This window comes from Nanorana parkeri, unplaced genomic scaffold (genome assembly GCF_000935625.1).
Source record: "Nanorana parkeri isolate BGI_ZX_2015 unplaced genomic scaffold, ASM93562v1 scaffold91, whole genome shotgun sequence".
Taxonomy (NCBI): Eukaryota; Metazoa; Chordata; class Amphibia; order Anura; family Dicroglossidae; genus Nanorana; species Nanorana parkeri.
In genome coordinates, this window is record NW_017306359.1 from 1,238,096 (window position 1) to 1,254,313 (window position 16,218).

Below are 16,218 nucleotides of genomic sequence, written 5' to 3' on the forward strand. Positions count from 1 at the left end.
AAAGAAGATTTGCCCTTAATTATACTTTTTTGGATTGAAAAATACACAAGATGTATCAAAACCATTTATTAGAAAAGATGAATAGAAAGAAACAAAACAAAGATATGTAGGGCATGTCAAGGACATTAATAGATGTATGGAACAGGCAGCAAGTTTGATATTAAGGAAGGAGAAGAAAGTGACTCTTAAATTAGGAATGCACCGATACCGACACTGGTAGATGCTCCAATTCCTTCCCTGATATTGGAACTACCAGTCAGAGGGAGATTCTCTCTGGCAAATCAGGAAGCTGGGCGGCAGGTTATGGTTCAGCTCCCGGCTTCTTTATTGACTAGGAAGCTGGCTTCATGCTGCCTAGTGTCACTGCAGGGCAGCCAGGCTTCCTGACTAATCAGAAAGCTGGGCAGAAGGTCATGACCCATCGCCCGGCTTCCTGATTGGTCAGGAAGCCAGGCTGCCTTGCAGTGTTGTGGAGGAGTATAAGGCCGGATTCCCAGGCAATCAGGAAGCCGGGCGGCGGGTTATGAGTCACCTCCCGGCTTCCTTATAAGCTGGGAAGCTGGCTTCATGCTGCCCAGTGTCACTGCAGGGCAGCCAGGCTTCCTGACCAATCAGAAAGCCGGGCAGAAGGTCATGACCCACCGCCCGGCTTTCTGATTGGCCAGGAAGCCGGGCCCATACTACCTCGGGATGCTGGTATCAGTGCACCGTATCAAAAAAATATTGATACTCGTACTCGATACCAAAAAACACTATCGGTGCATCCCTACGTAAAATTAAGAAAGCATATAGACTGATGCATCAGAAGTTTAAAAGAGGATGAGAGGCAAATAAATCAAAGGAGAGGAGAATATGAAAAAATAGAGAAGTGGAATTGGTGTATTTCTCTCTCTCTCTCTCTCTCTCTTCCATGCCACATCGGTAATACATAGTTTATACCCCACAAAAGCATGGAAATACAAAATATGTATTTAAAATGTATTAAGAAGGTAGTAATCAGTTACATAGTTACATAGTATTTGAGGTTGAATAAAGACATTAGTCCATCAAGTCCAACCTATTAGGATCTCATTCTAGGAGTAGCCGTACCCCTGTATATTACGGTCCCTTAAGAAATCGTCCAAAAGTTTCTTGAACAATTCCACATTATTTGCTGAAATCACCGCCTGTGGCAGTGAGTTCCAGACCCTAACTGATCTTACTGTGAAGAACCCCCTTCGCCCCTTGTGCTGGAATTTTTTTTCCATCAATTTTAGGTGATGGCCTCTAGTTTTTGTAACGGAGTTAATTTTAAACAGTTTATCGCTAATGTTGCTACCACCATTAAACATTTTGTACATGGAAATCATATCCCCCCTTAATCTCCTCACCTCTAATGTGAACATGTTTAGAAAAAGTTTTTAAATACTAAAAAAGTTAAAAAGGTATAAGTTACGGTAATTTAAATAGACAATAGACAGATACACTCTGATGTGTAGCCCCACCAGTTTACCTCAAATTCATCTACAAACGTGTAATGATTCGCCGACCAGCTTCCTGATTAGCCAGGAAGCCTTGTGGTGTGTAATGACTCGCCCCCCCGGCTTCCTGATTGACCGTGAAGCCAGCTCAATGCTCCCTCATCACTTGCTGATGAGTCACCATCCGTGTAAAGCTTCCGGATTGATCAGAAATCCTGTCCCATGCTTTCCGCCACCTGGTGATGAGGTAGCATGGAACCGGCTTCCCAGCCAATCAGAAAGCCGGGCGCCGCGTCACGTCTCCCCACCCAGCTTCCTGATTGGTTGGGAAGTTGGCCAATCAGGAGGCCAGGTGGCGAGTCATTACCCGCCCTCCGGCTTCCTGATTGGACAGAAATCTAGCTCCATGCTTCCTCGTCACCAGGTGAGCAAGGAGTCGGGACTTCCCAGCTGATCAGGAAGACGGGAGTCATTACACACCACCAGGCTCCCTGGCTAATCAGGAAGCTGTTTGGCAAATCATTTCACGCCGTCTGGCTTCCGTAATGGGACTTTCGGTACAGAGTACCGGAAAAAAAAATATTGGTACTCATACTCGATACCGAAAAAACGGTATTGGTGCATCCCTAGTTAGAGTTGTTATTATTTAAACATAAAACATTATATTTGTATTTGAAGCTTGTGTATGTTTTCAGTTTATTTTAGAGCCTAATAAAAAAGAACAAATTTGCATGACAAAACACATCTCACTAGGCTTAGATGGCTTTGCTCTAAGGAAAGAATGAATCAGCAATTTCAAAGGGAAAACGTAGGTGGCATGGTAGACTTCCGAGCATGTTATTGTAATTTATGTTTGCAGAAAGTTGAATATCACTGGAAATCATGTACGTACCGTTTGCTTTCTTTGGTGGCTTAAAAAAATAAAAAAAAAACTTAACCTGCATAGTCTTTGCAATCAATATGCCATTACTGGCTGCAATGATGGCTACAGGAAGTGCAGGAAGATTTTAGTGCATTGAATTATGTATGCTGCTCTCATTTCACTGTCTCCGGGTGGACTGAAAGGGGTGGTTGCAGTGACTGGGAGAATTTTCTGCATACAGTCACTGCAGTGAAATGCTTTATATTTCCACATACATAGGTTATGGTGCTGGCTGAAAGGTTCAAGCAGATAATCTGAAGCTTACAGCTAAAAATGCCTGATTTGATGGTAATTCTACAATGTTCGCAGACTGGTTCAGCAGTGATTAACATGCAGTTTATGGAAGGCAGGACACAGGATGTTCTCTACATGACTTTGCTTGCTGAGATCACATTGTGAAATCTCTCTCTCTCTGTTCTGCGGCAGACGGTTACTATGTGGAGCACTTTACCAATACTAACTTCAATTTTACATCCATATTCTCAGTAACCACAGTGCCTGTGTCCAGGTAGGTAACCTCACTTCTTTCATTAGATTAATTATTCAATATTATGCCGAGATAGAGATTTTTATGTAATAAACTGCACTGATTGCTTACAAACGACAGAGTCAGGATTATCTGATAGCAGCTGCTGCCAGACACCCATAATGCAGTATATCTATACACTGCAGTATGCTACAAATTGTATTAGTGATAATAACATTTTAGCAAAATGGTACAGATCAGCAGAGGTATATTGGATTAGTGGGGTATGGAACTGTGTCTATTTTATTAGCAAATCATAATGCATGTATATAGTTGATTAAAAAATAGCCATAGACTTTCTGGTAAAAGTAGCAATATGTAGTTGTATTTTATACTTTCTTCCAAGTCATATATTTAAAACTGAACAGCTCAACAAAATTCTGGTCATAACAGTTTTATTACAATGAGTTCATGTTGCACAACTTGGCACTTGTCTACCACACTGGCAAGGAGCATATATAGACTATGGTCATGAGGTAATAATGAGGAAATTATCTTATATTGCCTTTTCGTTTGGATATGCCGAGCTGGGCTACAGCATCTTATGATAAAGGCCTATGAATATCTAAGCTTATGTGTCTCACAAAGAAATGTTTTAGACCCCACTGTAGGCAGTAAATGTATATGTATACCACTTTGTCACTCAACTTAGAGAAAGCATAGTACACAAAAGTGCATAAATGTAGTTGTTATGTTTTGACTTTTTGCTATGAGGATATTTGTTTAGGTTAAAATCATAGCATTATTACTAACATTTATGATATGGAAGCAGGGAAGGCAAGGACTGGTGAACCCAGACAGGCATCCTGGTCACCCCTTCTAATCATAACTGGGTCCGCCTCCGCCCTGGGCCCCATCATGGCTGTGTGGGCTGCTACGGCGATTGTTCCACCCATGGCTTTACCCCATTAATGTCTTCCAATGTTAGCTAAATATCTGCATTTGAGTATAGAAACATAGTAAAAGACTCAAAGCAAACCGATTACTTCTTCACCCAAAGTTGTAGTGTAGTCATTTATTGTATGCTCTATATTCTAGAGCTGTAATACAAGTGTCACATGCAGCTATTCCTCTGGTCCAGGCGTCAATTCTGCTTAAGGAGCCTGATGACGGGGACCCAACGTGGCCCCGAAAGTACTTGTGATTTTGAATGACCGTTGTCATTAAAATATATTGAATCTACTTTTGGAGTGCTGGTGACATCTTTTGGAATTACTACTTGACTACACGGTGCCTACAAGCACCCTATTACAGACATCATCTCCTAGGAGATCCAGTAAGGAGTGCAGGAAGATACACACAATTTAGTTCTGCTTAAGGTCCCAAGTAAAACATTTCCTATTCTTGACAATCACTTCAATAGCTCCATAGAATTCTGTTACAAATCTTCTGATATGTTGGCCTGGCAAGACCTGGAAGAGGAAGTGCTTATGATGGCACCTTCAGAACAACCTAATCACTGGAACAGGGGCATGGTAGTTCCCCCTGGTCACCTATTTGTTGGGCCTGAAGGTCTACTGCAATCACATTAAACTAACAATAAGTGTTTAAGATACCTGGCGTACTGTGTAAAATAATGTAATTGAAAGTCTGAACATGCAATTCTATTACTGAACAATCAGAATGTTACACTGTTACTTGTTTGATTATAAAATCAAAGAAAAGCTAGAGTTTTTATCCAGCAGCCTCTTGTGCTATAACTAGAAAAGCCTGTTAGTATTTTAACATTTAAGACTACCTTTTGGAGGACTAAATGCATCTATATCCTTCGGTCTTCTGGTCTAGTAGTGAAGATGAAGGGAGAGTAGTGGCAAACAGTAGCAAATTCATGATGTCCTTGTTCAATTCTTTTTAGTATGTGCATATCAACTATTGACCATCGTATTTATGAAACAGAATTCTACATACTAATAATAATGAAAAACATAGGACTGATCTTTGAGAGCTGTAGGTCCAGCTCTTGATTACCTTTGACTGATAAACACTGAGGTTTAGGGCAAACTCATTCATATGAAAAGCACTCTATTCAGTTGTTCTTCAGTGATTGATGACTGATGGAGCAGGAAGTATGGCATGCCCCATAAGTCCTGTACAATAGGAGTTTGTCATTTCTGTTAATATATTGTAAATATATTGCTAGACATAAAAAGGTATGACATTTCTTCAATACCAAGCAGTTAAAATTTTAAGTATTAGTAAGCTTGTCACAAAACTGGGCCTTACCTTAACAAAACTTACATTTCAAAACAGTCAGTAGATCCACTGATAAAGGAAGCTGAAATATATGCGTTTCCCTTTATGAAAAAGTTTCGACCCTCCCCCCTGCCTCCCGAGTTCATTTGTTGGTCCTTTAATGTGATGAGTGGCTTTTATGCCCAAATTTGTAAAATTAGTTTACAGGAAAAGGTAACATTTGTATATAACTTCAATGTAATGTTTTTCTCCACATAAGGTAACCTATACTTTTTCAGCATATGCTTAGTTTAAATTGCCAAGGTTTCTGACATGTTTATTTTAATAATGAGGATCTGAAGGACATACTGGGAACTATTTAACCTGTTTGCACAGGACTTCTGTTTATTCAACTGGTTACCTCATAATTTGGAAATTCCATTTTAGCTCGCAACTGCGGACTGGGCATTTTTTGTGTTCCCCCTGCGTGCCACTTATGTATTAATGAGCTGATAACCACATCCCTTGATGCTCCCAACTCTTAGCTTGGTTTTCATGCTCAGCAGCTTGTATAGATGCTGCTGTTCTCTACCCTCATCCATTACTTGGATGCCCCCCATTACATTCTACCTGGCAGCCTTTGGTCCTGTAAATGCTCTTCCAGCATTTTTCCCACCATGCTTTCTGCCCCTTTTTTATCAGTAAGAACACCCTGTAATGCTTCATTCCCACTCTAAAGTCACAATAAAAAGACTCAGGCAAAGCTGATTTGCTGCAATGTATAGACCCACCGATGGCTGGTAGATGAGGTTTCACATAATAAAAGAGTTAACATGATTATAGGATTTATTTGTGTTTTCCATTGGTCTGCTTCCACTGTTGGCTTAATTTGCTTTCGATATGCAAACATATTACGGTATTTGTAGTTTTATGTAATAATTATATCGTTTCAAGTGATCTTTGGGTTAATTTTCTAAAGGAGTAGAGCATATTCAATTTGAGCAGTGAATTTTCACTTAAATTTAACCTTTCACTAAGCTAAGTGAAAATTCATTTTTCAAAAGAACAACCAATTTTATGCAAGGAAAATAAGAATTTTACCTGCACATGATTGGATAATTGAAGTCAGCACAGCTTCACCTTAATCACAAAGCTACGCAAAAATTAATTTTGTATAATGAAAATTCATATTGCAAAGAATATAGTAACTGAACCCTATTGCCTAAAACATGAAAATGTTACAATATTACTTGTACATTTGTAATATTATTATTACCGGTATACATGATTTATATAGTTCCAACAGTTTGCACAGCAATTTACAGCTACAATACCATACAAAAGGATTAGAAGGACCCTGCTCATGAGAGTTTACAATCTGTTGGGCGTTAACATAGGTAGCTTTAATGCATGGTAAAACATGCTTATTACTGCACATTACTGCAGTGCAATCATTTAAAGCCAGCCTTATGGTGATTTTATTATAACACTAAATAGAGTAGGCAGTAAAGGTTTTTAGTGTATGTCATTTATTTACAGCTTTACATACATGCGTACAAGATGCAGTTGTACATTTATAAATATTTTCAATTTACCTAATATAGCTTTATCTTTTATGTTTAGTAGAAATTTTGCAAATTTTGTTTTAATAATTTATTTTTTCTTACAATAAAATATATATATTTTTTTACATTACATTGAAGCATTCGAATACAACTGAAGTATACATTCGTAGAATTTAACATAGTATGAACTGAGATATTCTTTAACCTTCTACCTTAGGGGCACTTCTTTCCAATGGGGCAATGTTGACGTTACCAGTGTTTAGCAGTAGCCAGTAATCCATTTTTAAACCAAAGATCCAGTATAACTAAGTAACAGCTTGTAGGCTAGATCTAACAAAAGTGAAAATAAATGGGCATAGAGGGACAAACATATTCCTTCTGCCTCCCCAGCCTTACGCCGGGGGGAAAAGGGTCAAGGAGGGAGTAAAAGCAGGATAGAGAGGGGGATAAAGTATAGCAGAGGAGTAGAGGTGGGAATGAGACCTGGTAGGAGTGGTCCAATCCCGGTGCATTGGTAAGGGGATGAGTAATCTTTCTCCAATTCAGATTCAGAGCGTCAGTAATCGAGCGTCAAAAGAGCGCATCTGCAGATGTTGGACCAAGGGTCCCATTTGTTTTAATAATTTAATAATGATTTGTGTATTTCCTTTTAAAATATGTTTTGATAAACATGTTCACAACTATAATAGAACGTACAAAAGCAACAGCACCATCCTTAATTCTACACATCCTTAGCTTTCAGAAAATATATGGTTTGGGTAAGGGGGGCTGGTATCACCCGGAGTTGCACAATGGGAGGCATGACCTGTCAACTAAAGGGCTAAAGGCACCACAGTAGAATGGCACAACAGCCTTACTGTGCTGATTCAGGGAGATACAGAATAGTTTGTTGTTCTTTCTTTATATATTATTATTATTATTATTAAGGATTTATAGCGATAGTCCTCTGAGCTGGGTCCGTTTCCTCTATGGGAACCGTTACAGTCCATCCAAAAGAACCCTGTCCTGCTGAAAGGCTTGGCTCCAAACACAGAACTTGCTGCATTCAGCACACTGTCTCTCCTTGCACTGAGACACACACACTTCCCCCAGCTAGGTGCAGCTGCACACTAATGAAGTCCTGTACAGTCTTCACTAAACTACGGTCCACGGAACTAGGAGTCTGTCCTACCCAGAGCTCTATCAGACTCCTTGGAACACCAGCCCCAGGATTTGTTTTACCAATACAAGGTAAAGAGCTATTTTTATTTACCTCCATCTATGCTGGCATTACCTTAGATGATGCATCTAAGGATCCGTGAAGAAATCTAACATCTATCACTTTTCCTGCCAACCTGGCAGGTTTTACTGGCACCATGTTACAAAATATATATATATATATATTTTTTTTTATTTTTTTATTTTTTTTGCAGTTGCTTCCTATATTTATTGTAAAGAAAAAATACAGGAAGTAAAATAAAGGTTTCCCTGTTAGTTTCAAATTAAAATTGAGATTTAATAGTCAATAATAGGGAGTAACTAGGGATGCACCGATACCGAGTATTTGGGTGAGTACTCGTACTCGCCCAAATGCTCCGATACCTAGCACAAGTACTTCCTGTATCAGGAAGCCGGGCAGCTTCTCATTACACGCTGCCTGGTTTCCTTATTGGCCGGGAAACTGCTCCATGCTCGTCACTTGTGATGAGAGAGCATAGAGCCGACTTCCGGGCAAATCAGGAAGCCGGGTAGCTTGTAATGACGTGCTGCCCAGCTTCCCGATTGGTCAGGAAGCTAGCAAATCCGTAAGCCGGGCGCCGTGTAATGACGCAGCGCCCAGCATTCCGATTGGCCGGGAAGCCGGCGTCATGCTCCCTCGTCATCTCATGAATCATAATATTAAGAAACTGACCTAAAATCATTAGTTTGTATAGCTTTAAAAAAAATGTGACCTGGTCCTTTAAGAAAAAGTATCGGTAATTGGTATCGGCGAGTACTTGATCAAAAGTATCGGTACTCGTACTCGGTCTTAAAAAAGTGGTATCGGTGCATCCCTAGGAGTAACCATTGCAATGGTCGTTTATAATTAAATACCATTTGTGTGCAGTTGTGCAGAAAGTCAAAATTCTTACTTCGAAAGGAAAATATAAAAGATTATTTTACTCCCTAGACTTCTTGAAAATGGTATTTGAGTTTCATAGCAATGGCAGGCTGGTGAATGAGCAGTGGAAAGTGGAGCATACACGGTCTCTGAAAAAAATGTGCTAGGCAAAATCCCCCAACAGCGCAGTAGCCATAGCCCCCATTACTACTGCACCCATATCTCCAAGCATGCCTAGAATCCATTGCCTTTTGCTGCGCAGAATAATGTGGGACACACTTGGAATATTGTCAACAGTATGGCAGGGAGATCCTGCACATTCCGAAATCTGAGGACAGTGCTGCGCATTCCAAGGATCTCAGCACCATATTGCTGGACTTTCATAACAGACAGCACATGCACAGTAGCAGTGGACCTGCACACTAGTAGACTGTAGTCCACAAAAAGGTGGCAATCTCCCACACTTGTGCAGTAGCAAAAAGCATTGACATCATTACTGCGCATGGGGGAAATATTGCCACCATATTGGGAGTCTGGGCTCAGGCAAAGTGGAGCTGCTACCCATGTGCGCAATTGGCTTCGGGTTCAGAAAAATTTGTGCCGCTCCTGCATATGTGTAGTTAGCGCCAGACCAGCTTTGCTGGAGCTACAGCAGTGAGTGGCTCACTGCTTTGCTCCATCTGCTGCTACAGTGAAGGGGGATGCTGGGAAGAGGCTCACTGGCAGCGTACACTTTTTTGTGAGGGTGCAGGGTGTTTGTGCGGGTTGAGTGAGTGAGTGAGAGAGATGCACTTCTAGAACTTCTTGTAGCACGTCTTCCTATGCTTGTCCTCTTCCCACTCTGCTAGCACCCCCACTGTGCTACAGGAAAGGAAAAAGATGGGAAGATCACAGACAGAAGTGCAGGCAGGAGTTGTCATAGGCCTATTTTGTCAGCCCCAACAACTCCCCATCTTACTACTCTGCCACCCCTCCCCCCACTCCACTTTTAGGTAAAAAATTCTGAGGGGGTCGCCCACTTTTTTTCTCCCTAGGAACAGTACACATTTTAAACAATTTATACTCTCCCTTTTAAAAAAAACCTTCAGAGCCCCATCAAAATCCATACTAGACCCTTATCCAGTGAGGTTGACCACATGCCCTTTTTACAATCAGAACCAATCTGGCAAGGAAATTTAATTTATGTCCCTTTTCCTGGGGAACATCATACTGGTGCACAGCTTCACATATTTTTAATGTTGCCCTTTAAGCTGCATTAAAAGACTTGCTTCTCACTAAATGGTATTTTTTTATACATTGGTACATGTTCAATTTGTCAGTGGCCAGCTACCCATGCCTTTTTTTATCAAGAGCTTGGAAACTGGCCTTGGAAATGGCCAGAACAAATTATCAAGTAAATAAAATAAAACTTAATAGGGGGTGACGCTATGTTCTGGATTAGCTGATTTTTTGCTCAGTTCGGCAGCAGTCCAACAAACCAAACGTTGTTTTATTTAACTCATCCCCTGGGTAAAGAACAAAAAAAATACTTTTGTTTCCTGTCAGTGCAGAGAGTACATGGATCTCAAGATGCAGGGAAAGGTTAAAAGGGCATCCATGTAATACTTTGTAAGCATAAGGTTAACGGGCTCATTGGTATTTTACATCAAATAACCTTTCTCCCCTCAAGTCCTTTTATTACAGAATCTTTTGTTCATTGCTGTGATCATATGGATCAAAATCCTATACATCAACCAATCTTGTGATCCGATTTTTAGAATTTTCCAAGAAAGTCTTAGTAGTTAGGCATCTCTGAAATTAGGGATGTTCAGATTGTACCAGGGTTGCAGCTGCAACTGGGCCCCGGTGCTCTACCACTGTCTTGAAATCATTAGTCTGTATTGTTTTACAAAAATTGTCACATGACACTAAACAAAAATGTATCAGTACTTGTATCTGTGAGTACTTGGACAAGTATCGATACTTGTAATAATTGGTCTGGAAAAAATGGTATCATCCCTAACAAACAGTATATACATACAAATCATAAATCAAAACAGGGATGCACAAATCCCAGGAGCCCCGTAGCCAATGCTCCTTAAAAATTGCAACTGCCACACATTGACCTCCCCAACTAGACACTCCTACGTAGGAAAATGGGACGGGACCTAGGGGTATCGCAGCCTCTGGAGAGTTGGCAGCAGATCTGGGCCTCAATGGCCACCTGCTCCATCAATATCTCTTCCATGGAAACGGCCTTTAAGTCCCTCACGCGGTGGTACCTGGTGCCGTCCAGATTGGCCCACCTTCACCCTTGCCAACATGCTTCAGAGGCTGGTGGTCTTGCCCCATGATTACCAGATTTTGGTCGAGAGTTTTCCGATTGCTGGACAGCCTATTCTCGGTAAAGCTCCACAAGGACCCATGGATGGCCTTGTTACACCTCAAATCTCCACTCCTTACGAAACCCCAACATCGCCTAGCTACGCATGTCCTACTGGCAGCCAAACAAACTATTGCCGCTGCATGGAAAAAACAATTTGTATCCTTCGGGGAAGTTACACGGCGGATGGACTTTTTCTGCCTCAACGAGAAACTGACCAGCATCCTCTCGGATACCAATAAGTCGTTCGTGAAAATCTGGCAACCCTGGATAGACTATACCCACCCCTCTCTGGCCCCAGCTAGCCTAATAGCCCTCTAGGCAACCAAAATTAAAGAGCTTGTTCCAATCAGACCCAGTGCCCCCCTACCCACTCCCCCCCCCTCCCTTTTTCTTTCCTCTTTGCCCCTTGCCACCTGGCACACTGCCTTCCGGATTCCCTTATTCGGACAACCCTCCTTCAGCGGGATTTATTCCCGGCTTGAAGAACCCGGAGCACTTATGACCTCAATTGAGACCCACTTGACAACAGACAATGTATCCGCGTTCCTGAGTTACCTGTACTTCTGTATTGTTTACTGTGTTATGTACCCTACCTCATGTCAAAACTCAATAAAAACTTTGAAACGAAAAATTACAACTGCCTCCAAACGTTTGAGTTTTTTCTCTAGTTTAGTCTATCTGAACATCCCTATCTTAAATAAAGCAATAACATTAATCACTTAAAAAAAAAAAAACATTTGCCCACGACTTAAGGCTTTTACTCCTTATTTTACAGGTCCAGCTTGTTCATCTAATGCCTTTATCCTTTCCAGTGTATATTCTATTTTGAAACCAATTTTGAACTGTTAAGTTGTCGTGTGCTCAAATGCTGTGTGAAAGCTTCCCATGTTGTCTGCCTCCTTTTTGTCTCTGCAAGAGTTTAAGTATAGTAATCTGGAAGAAAATATTGCCAGTGACAGATCACTGTGCTTTACTTATGATAAAATTATGATTTTTTTTGCCACTGATAGCATTACAATTCTAATTATTTTGATAGTAAAATACCCTTACTGTGTGGTGTGTCAACTTTTCTGAGATGTGTTGCTGCCATCAATTTAAACATTGTATATGTTTTCCATTTTCTTTTTTTAATAAAATATGGGTTTATGAGATTTGCAAATCATTTTAAACAGCGTCCCAACTCTTTTGTAATCGGGGTTGTGTGTGTATATATACACACTATATTGTCATAAGTATTGGGACACCCCTCCATATCATTGGATTCAGGTGTTCTAATCACCTCCATGGCCACAGGTGTATAAAATCAAGCACCTAGGCATGCAGACTGCTTCTACAAACATTTGTGAAAGAATGTGTCGCTCTCAGCAGCTCACTGAATTCAAGCGTGCTACCGTGATAGGTTGCCACCTGTGCAATAAGTCCATCTGTGAAATTTCCTTGCTACTAAATACTCCAAGGTCAACTGTTAGTGGTATTATAACAAAGTGGAAGCAACTGGGAACAACAGCAATTCAGCCACAAAGTAGTAGGCCACGTAAAATGACAGAGCGGGGTCAGCGCACAATGTGCATAGGTCGCCAACTGTCTGCAGAGTTAATAGCTACAGACCTCCAAACTTCATCTGACCTTCAGATTGGCACAAAAACGGTGCATAGAGAGCTTCATGGAATGGGTTTCCATGGGCGAGCAGCTGCATCCAAGCCTTACATCACCAAGTGCAATGCAAAGCGTCGGATGCAGTGGTGTAAAGCACATCGCACTGCACTCTAGAGAAGTGGAGACGTGTTCTCTGGAGTGACAAATCACGCTTCTCTGTCTGGCAATCTGATGGGAGGGCGGATTATGGTGTGGGGTTGTTTTTCATGGGTTGGGCTTGGCCTCTTAGTTCCAGTGAAGGGAACTCTTAAGGCATCAGCATACCATGTCATTTTGGACAATTTCATGCTCCCAACTTTGTGGGAACAGTTTGGGGATGACCCCTTACTGTTCAAACATGACTGCGCACCAGTGCACAAAGCAAGGTCCATAAAAGATATGGATGAGCGAGTTTGGGGTGGAGGAACTTGACAGGCCTGCATAGAGTCCTGACCTCAACCCGATAGAAATCCTTTGGAATTAATTAGAGCGGAGACTGCGAGCCAGGCCTTCTTGTGCGCTTCTGGAAGAAAGGTTAAATATTCCCATAGACACACTCCTAAACCTTGTGGACAGCTTTCCCAGAAGAGTTGAAGCTGTTCTAGCGGCAATGGGTGGGCCAACTCAATATTGAACCCTACGGACTAAGACTGGGATGCCATTAAAGTTCATGTGCGTGTAAAGACAGGCGTCCCAATACTTTTGGCAATAAGCTTATGCAATTCCACAACATTTATTTCTGTCTAGAGTTACATTCATTTTTTTACAAAGATCTTGTAGTGATGATGGGTGTCACATACTGCAGGGCAGAGCCCCTTGCGCCAGGTCTGGATCCCAGTAGCAGAGATAACAGATAGAATAAAAATTCCAACGAAAAGTGAGACAAGCCGTAGTAATGCAGTTCTGTGTTCAGGGCAGGCAGCGCAGAATCAGGAGTCCAGAAAACAGTCCGAGGGTGAGGTAGCCAGGAGTACAAAACTGGGGGTAGGAATGCAGGAACGGGACTCAGGAGAAACTGCTGGGTCTCTGCGAGCAGGGCTTCAGAATAACCTAGCACAGAGCTAGTACTGCTGTAAAGCAGTAAAGCACAGAATTGGAGGCAATGCTGCGGAAACAGAGGGGGAGTTAGAGCAGTGCTAAATGTATTGATGAAGGCTTGTGTTGCTTGAGAGGAAGAGATTCTTTGCATTTTTTCAGTTGCTAGATCTCTGTTGGGGCTTATAGACGTCACACCAGGATTTCCCACATGTGATGTTGCCAAGGGAGACGGCCCCGACGGCGTGACCAGTGCAGCTCCTGAAATGGAAAGCGACGCACAGAACTATGCTTTCGAAGTACAGCCACAGCAGAGAAATGCTGGGAACGTGTCTGTGATCCCAGGGGTTTTGGGGAAGGGTGTCTCCTCACACCGCGGCTGCCAAGTTAGGGAAGGAGTGAGCACTGCAGAGGTGAGTGACACCTCCGCGCGCCATGGCAATGGGAGAGTCGGACCACTGTGTAAAGTCTTCTCCAGCACATCGCAAGGATTCTCAATGGGGTTAATGTCTGGACTCTGTGGTGGCTAATCCATGTGTGAAAATTATGTCTCATGCTCCCTAAACCTCTCTTTCACAAGTTGAGCCCGATGAATCCTGGAATAGACCTGTGCCATCAGGAAAGAAAAAATCCATTGGTGGAAAAACCTGGTTATTCAGTATATTTAGGTAGTCAGCTTACCTATATGTTAGGGACATAATGGTGCTGAACCTAGACCTGACCAACTGAAGCAACCCCAGATAATAACACTGCCCGCAATACAGCTGGTGACTTTTTTTGGGGCCAGGCAGTGTTTATGTATTTTTTTTAATGATCAAACCTATATAACAAAATGCGTTTACTTAACAGACCAAAAGGGACCACATAAGAGAAGTGCATTGCTAGGATTTACATACACTTTAAGAAAATATGAAATGTAAGTGTATGCCCTGTGCTGTCAATAGTGATGAAAGCATTGGGGTTGATTTGCTAAATTAAGTTTTGTTAGCTTAGTGAATGAGGTGAAGCTGTGGCTATTTAATTATTTAAATCATGTGCAAACATATACCTTGCTTTTTTTTTTTTTTTAAATCTCCCTTGCGCATCTAGCACTGAACTAGCCTCCTTTTTACTAAGCTGACTGAACAAAAACTTTTCAACTGAATATTCACTTTGCTAAGAAAATAGCTGCTACTCCCTTAGTCAGCCCTAATATGTACAGGTTTAATGGCTTTCACTTTCTGCTAAAAGCACTAGGAGCTGAAATTGAGTGTTTTAATTGGATCCATAAGAGCGAAATAAATTCAGCTTACAAATTGTGTCAAAACCTATGCCTGCAACAAAAAAGCAGCCGCGGTACTTATGGTACTGTTAAATTTCTCTCTATAACAGGCAATTGATATAATTAAACGGTATAATGGAATGAGTGATCCAAGAGTTACATAAGCTTAGTTACATTGCTAAGGGAGATAAAAGTATTGCAGAAAAGATGCTTTGTGCGGTTGTGTTAAAAAAGAAAAGAATTCATGAAATGTAACAACTGTCATTTTGTTAGTGATACTGGAGATGTCTACTGGAAGCACATCTTTCAATGTAATCATTGTAATATTGAGTGCTAGGCTATCATCCTCTCAAACACCTTGCTGAGCTAATAAATCCTTTATATAGTGATTTTGTCTCAAGGTGTCCTTTAGGTTTTCATTTCACAAGCCCATTTTATCCTGTGGAATGCTTCCAGTGGGTTTTGTTTCTGCTTTATAACTTCATAGCAAGCCCTAAAAAGAACATAATCAGAAACTGAAAAAAATTGTATAAAACAATAAAACATTTATCAATGCAAACCAGAGTATTTTGAATCTGGTAATGAATGAATATTTTCCTAGATCTCCTAGATAATGGGCAGTGTTGAAACTCATCATCTGGGGAATCATTTACAATATACTTTTAATGCAGAAACTATTTCCAATCTCTAAATAACGTAATTGCAACAAAGATCTGCGCTTATGGAAAGTGGACTAGCAATAATAAGCCTAAAGCTGCTATGAGAAGTGAAAAAGGTGAGGTAGGTGTTGTCACAGCGCTAAAAAGGTCTTCAAAGAGACCTAATGATATGAACGAAATATGACAGACAAATATGTCCGTTAAAACCTAAACATGTGCTGATGTGTAACCATGAAACTCCTATAAACTATATTCCCCAATGGGGTACCACGATGAATAAATACAGTGTAACAGGGTTTGCAAACCACAAAGTAAAAAGTAGAAAATACAAGATAAAATGTGTAAAATTTGACTAATAAATATAAGACCAATCACAAAAAATTTCTTATAGGTGCATCGTGCGTGCAAATAACAAATGAAATAAAAAACTGAAAAAAACAGTGGAACAAAAGCATCAATCAAAAAAATAATGATATTGAATGACACACGTTTTTCCAAAAAATCGTGATGTGAGAAAAAAGAACAAAATATATATATA

The 16,218-nt window shown here is 40.9% G+C and overlaps 1 protein-coding gene across 1 annotated transcript in view; it reads left to right on the plus strand.

The window, feature by feature from the left end:
- The first annotated feature begins 2,546 nt into the window (after positions 1-2,546).
- Positions 2,547-16,218, plus strand: part of CNTN1 (contactin 1) — an 84,837-nt gene continuing 71,165 nt past the window's right edge. Inside the window, exon 1 of the mRNA XM_018552525.1 lies at positions 2,547-2,890. The gene's annotated coding sequence lies outside the window, so the exon portion shown is untranslated. The remainder of the gene's footprint in view (positions 2,891-16,218) is intronic.